The sequence below is a fragment of the Malus domestica genome, chromosome 16 (genome assembly GCF_042453785.1).
Source record: "Malus domestica chromosome 16, GDT2T_hap1".
Classification (NCBI taxonomy): Eukaryota; Viridiplantae; Streptophyta; class Magnoliopsida; order Rosales; family Rosaceae; genus Malus; species Malus domestica.
Window position 1 is genome coordinate 19,575,001 of NC_091676.1, and position 5,163 is coordinate 19,580,163.

The following is a 5,163-nucleotide window of genomic DNA, read 5'->3' on the forward strand; positions in this document are numbered from 1 at the left end:
TCTGGAATATTATATTCAAAATTAGGCCTTGGAAAATTCTATAAATAGAAGCCAAATTCATTCATTTAGGGGGACCAATTCATATTACACCTTGAAGCTCTGAAGCTCTGAAACTCCGAAGCTCTCAAGCATCCAGGTTCCCGAAGAATCAAGAAAGCGTTCTTCGTTCCTCGTTCATCGTTCTTCCAAGATCAAGCCCCAATGGCCCTTGAAGAAAGTATTCATCGTTCATCATCCGTTCATCCAAGATCAAGCCCCAACGGCCCTTTGGATCAACAATCATCCACCAATTCAAGATCAAGCCCCGACGGCCTTTGAAGAAAGTGTTCTTCGTTCCTTGTTCATCGTTCTTCCAAGATCAAGCCCCGACGGCCCTTGGATCAACCATCCACCAATTCAAGATCAAGCCCCAAAGGCCCTTGAAGAACTTCCACCAATCCAAGATCAAGCCCCGACGGCCCTTGAAGAAAGCACCATCGTTCATCATCCATTCTTCCAAGATCAAGCCCCGACGGGCTTTGGATCAACAACATCAACAAATCCACACATCCAACCGTTCTTCAAGATCAAGCCCAAAAGCCCTTGAAGATCCGTTCATCACCGTTATTCAAGATCAAGCCTTAACGGCCCTTGAAGAAACACTCATCCTCAAGATCAAGCCCCAACGGCTCCTTGAAGATCCGCTCAAATCCACCTTCAAAGATCAAGCCCACAACCCCTTGAAGAAACTTCCAACAGTTCATCCAAGATCAAGCCTCGACGGCCCTTGGATCAATCGCACATCTACAAATACACAACTTACGGAGATCGAATCAGAGGATCAAAATAGAGAGAGATTGTAACCCAAAATCATCAAATATAAATATTATTTTGTGCACGTTGTTCTTGTCTCTTTCGTTTCGGAAAATTTCGTGTTTACAAATTTGGCACGCCCGGTGGGACAATCTCTACCTCTCATCTCTTTCTCCGTTCAAGAAATTCGAGCACACTTCCAAAATTAATGGCATCAAGGAAGGCTCAAACTGTTCCCGCAACTGGCGCAAAGAACAAAAGCGTCCTTGTCGTAAGTGGTGTCACTTTAGGCATCACGACTCGAAGCAAGGCAAGAGCTACTTCTTCCGCCTCTTTCACCTTTGCATCAACTCTGCCAAGGGAACAAGAGCACCCAAGGCACGAGCCTATGATCACCTTAGCCTCACCAAGGGGACCAAGGGGCGAAAGTCCAAGGAAATACTCCGAATCCATGCTCTCCGATGCCGATTCGAGCGGCAGTTCAGCCATGCAAGTCATGACCATTGGAGCAACTTCAATCGATGAGCAACTGGCTCAAATGAATGAAGCAATCGCAAGGCTAACCCGAACTGTGGAAGAAAAAGACTTGCAAATCGCTGCACTCGTCAGCCGACTGGAGCCACAGGACGGCAATAACCCTAACCCAGAAGATGAGCCTACGGTGGAGAGAATCGATGTGAAGCCAGAGCCAGACCAAGCAGCGGCACTCATGGGATCTCTTTCTATCCAGCAGTTGCAAGAGATGATTGCCAGCACCGTCAAGGCACAGTACGAACGGAGCTCAAATACCTCCGGGTTGTACTCAAAGCCTTATTCATAGAAGATTGATGCCCTAAAGATGCCGATGGGATATCAACCACCAAAGTTCATGCAGTTTGATGGAAAAGGAAACCCAAAGCAGCACGTTGCACATTTCGTCGAAACTTGCAACAATGCGGGGACGGAGGGAGACTACCTCGTCAAGTAGTTTGTGCGCTCGTTGAAAGGAAACGCCTTTGAGTGGTACACGGACCTAGAGCCTGAGTCCATCAACAGCTGGGAACAATTGGAAAAGGAATTCCTCAACCGCTTCTACAGCACCCGCCGCACTGTGAGCATGCTAGAGCTAACGAGCACAAAGCAGTGGAAGGACGAGCCAGTCATTGACTACATCAACAGATGGCGCACTCTAAGCCTCGACTGTAAAGACAGGCTCTCGGAAACCTCTTCAATCGAGATGTACATCCAAGGCATGCAATGGGGTTTGCAATACATCATTCAAGGCATTAAACCACCGACCTTCGAGGAATTGGCCACCCGTGCCCACGACATGGAACTGAGCATCGCCCACCATGGGAAGAAAGAACCGATCACCGACTACAAGGACGACAAAGTTCTTGGGACGAAGGTGGAAAAGGCTGCATGGAAACCCACCAAAGAGACAATGATGGTCAACACAGCTCCCGTCAAAACCTCCACACGAGGCAAATTGATTCAAACCGAAGCTTTTCGTGATCAAGAGATGCGTAGACGCACTTTGAAGGAGCTTGAAGAGAAGACTTATCCATTCCCCGACTCTGATGTGGTTGCCATGTTGGATGACCTGTTGGACAAGAAGGTGATCAGTTTGCCTAAGTGCAGACGGCCGGAAGAGATGAATCGTACCGACAGTCCAAGATACTGTAAATTCCACCGCTTTATCAGTCATCCGACAGAAAAGTGCTTTGTGCTGAAAGATCTCATCATAAAGCTGGCTCAGAAAGGAATCATCGAGTTAGATCTTGACGATGTGGTGAAGTCAAACTATACCACCATCACTTCTGGCTCTTTCAACACAAAATTTTCACCTCAACCTCCGGGGGCATCCTCCAAGACAAGCAAAGTTGAAGGATGGACTCAAGCCACTCCTAAGAAATGGCACAAAAAGCATACGTTTCCTCCACAAGTCCGCCAATTAGAAAGGGGGCAACACAGCTCTTGTCAACCTTCAAAGCAACGTGAACGTGTTGAAGATGATGAAATTGCGACACAAAGATCGTCCATTGCCATCACAATGCGTGATCTCTTTCCCGAAGACTTCTTCAATCACTCGGTCAAGGCTCCTTGCTATGAAGATTGTGAGGAATGCCTCTTCAAAATTGCTTGACAAAATTCACAAATTCTCCTCGCCTGCACGAGTCTAAATTGCATGGCACAAAGCTCCTGGTCTGCACGAGCATAAAAGGCAACACCAATGCTCCTTGTTCGCACGAGCCTAAACTGCACGAACCAATGCTCCTTGTTCGCACGAGCTTAAACTGCACGAACCAAAGCTCCTTGTCCGCACGAGCCTAAACTGTAGGACACGAGGCTCCTCGTCTGCATGAGCCTAAACTGCCGAGAAGATTCTGGATGAGAGCTGCAAGAGCCCGATCGTGCTGGGCTTGATCTCGCTTCTGAAGTCAACGGCTATTGCCACCGGCGTCTCTTTGGCTCCGGCCTGTTTGGGGATTTCGCCGTTTAAATCCGGTTCGGTCATGCCTTTTTTACAGGTCTCAAAGTGGTTGCCCTGCAACGAGTCCGTCCTGGTATCGATAATGAAGGCAGTGGATAAAGGTGGAGCGTTGTGTGTCGATGACATTGCAGAAGCCTCGCACCTCTCCAAGAAAGACATGGGCAGGACAGGGTTTTTGTCGCGGTTGTTGAATTATTGCTCGGAGGACACTAAGGCTGTGTTCACTGCTGTTACAGTCAGTGTATTGTTTAAGTCTTTCTTGGCTGAGCCCTGATCAATTCCCTCCACTTCAATGTACCCTACTCTCGATGTCGGCGATCGCGTTTTGGCGGAGAAGGTTTCATATTTCTTTAAAAAGCCTGAGGTTTCAGATATAGTAATTTTCAAGGCACCTCTTTATTCAAGTTCAGCAAGAAGTACATGCTGCAAAATCCCAAATAGAGGCTGTTCTGAAAGAGTTTGATAATCGACTTAAAAATTGCTGCTGCTGATCAATTGAATTTTCTGATTAGGAAACCAGAAGCTACAATTGCATCTGTTGTTGAAGCTCGCTCTCTTGGGGATTGATCTGTTAGTTAGTGAGCCATATGCTACTTCATATACAGCCATATTAGGACAGCAAGTTTGTTTGAAGCAACTGGAAGATAAGATAGCTTATATGGCTGAAGCACCTGGAGAGGTACTCTGAAGGTTGGTGAGTTGCGACACCATGTCCGACAGCTCGCAGGAACTCAAGTTTGATGATGCGGTTTCCGACTCCACCTTGAACTGTAATGGCTTTGCGAACCCCTTCATGGAGGTGGACTTCGAGGGTCTTGTGGCAGCGCTTGGTGGTCTGGTAGAAAGCGCCCAGGTTGCAAATATGATCCCTTCCTCTGCGACGGCAGGCAGTACAACGGGTTTGCAGAGGTTGTGCTCAAGGGCTGTGCTTAGTGGCTGTCCTCGTGCCTGTGCTCAGTGGCTGTCCTCATTGGTTGTGTTTCTTGCCTGTGCTCAGCGGTGGTAGTGGTGGAGCTTCTTCCTCTGTCTCCTCGCCTCCTCCGTCTGCAGCGATAGCCTCTTCTCTCGGACCCGGCCTGGGTCTTCACCCATAAACCCAGCCTTGCAGAGCACCATATATAAAAGAAAAAAAAATAATAAATAAATAAAAAGGGGATGGTGCGGATTGCACCATTGAAAAGAAAAAAAAATAATAATAAAAAAAAATATAAAAAAAAGGAGGGATGGTGCGGATTGCACCATCTGAAAAGAAAAAAAAATAATATAAAAAAAAGGGGGATGGTACGGATTGCACCATCTGAAAAGAAAAAAATAATAATAAAAAAAAATAAATAAAAAAATAAAAAAATATTTAAATAAATTTAAAAAAAAAAAGGATGTTGCAGATTGCACCACATGAAGAAAAAAAAAATGCATTGAGAGAAATAAAGTCCATTTCATTGATTTCTCTGGAAAAATTACAGACGGAACATTTACATACCAAAAAGAAAAAAAAAAAAGTGCAAACAAACAAAAGCCTTCATTGATCAGGTGGCGCCTCAGTACTCGGCGGAGCCCCAGATCGGAGAGGCACCAGAGGGTGATTATTCAGAGCATCATCACTCGGCGGAACCCCAGAAGGAGAAGGCACCGAAGGTTGATCATTTGGAGCTTCATTACGTGGTACAGCCCCAGAAGACGAAGGCAAATGCTGTTGGAACAAACCCACAAACCTCTGATGATCAAGTAAAATCTGACCGTCAGATTCCTGCATCTGGCTAATCTTCCTCTTCATGGTTGTAGCATAGTTATGTGCGAGCTTGTTCAACTGTTTATTCTCATGCTTAAGCCCTCTAATATCCTGTTTGAGACTCATCACCTCAGCCGCCAATGATTCAACTTGACGGGTTCGAGCAAAT

At 46.3% G+C, this 5,163-nt stretch overlaps 1 pseudogene; it reads left to right on the top strand.

Moving 5' to 3' along the window:
* The first annotated feature begins 2,101 nt into the window (after positions 1-2,101).
* LOC139193043 (probable thylakoidal processing peptidase 2, chloroplastic) lies at positions 2,102-4,388 on the top strand (annotated as a pseudogene).
* Positions 4,389-5,163: the final 775 nt, after the last annotated feature.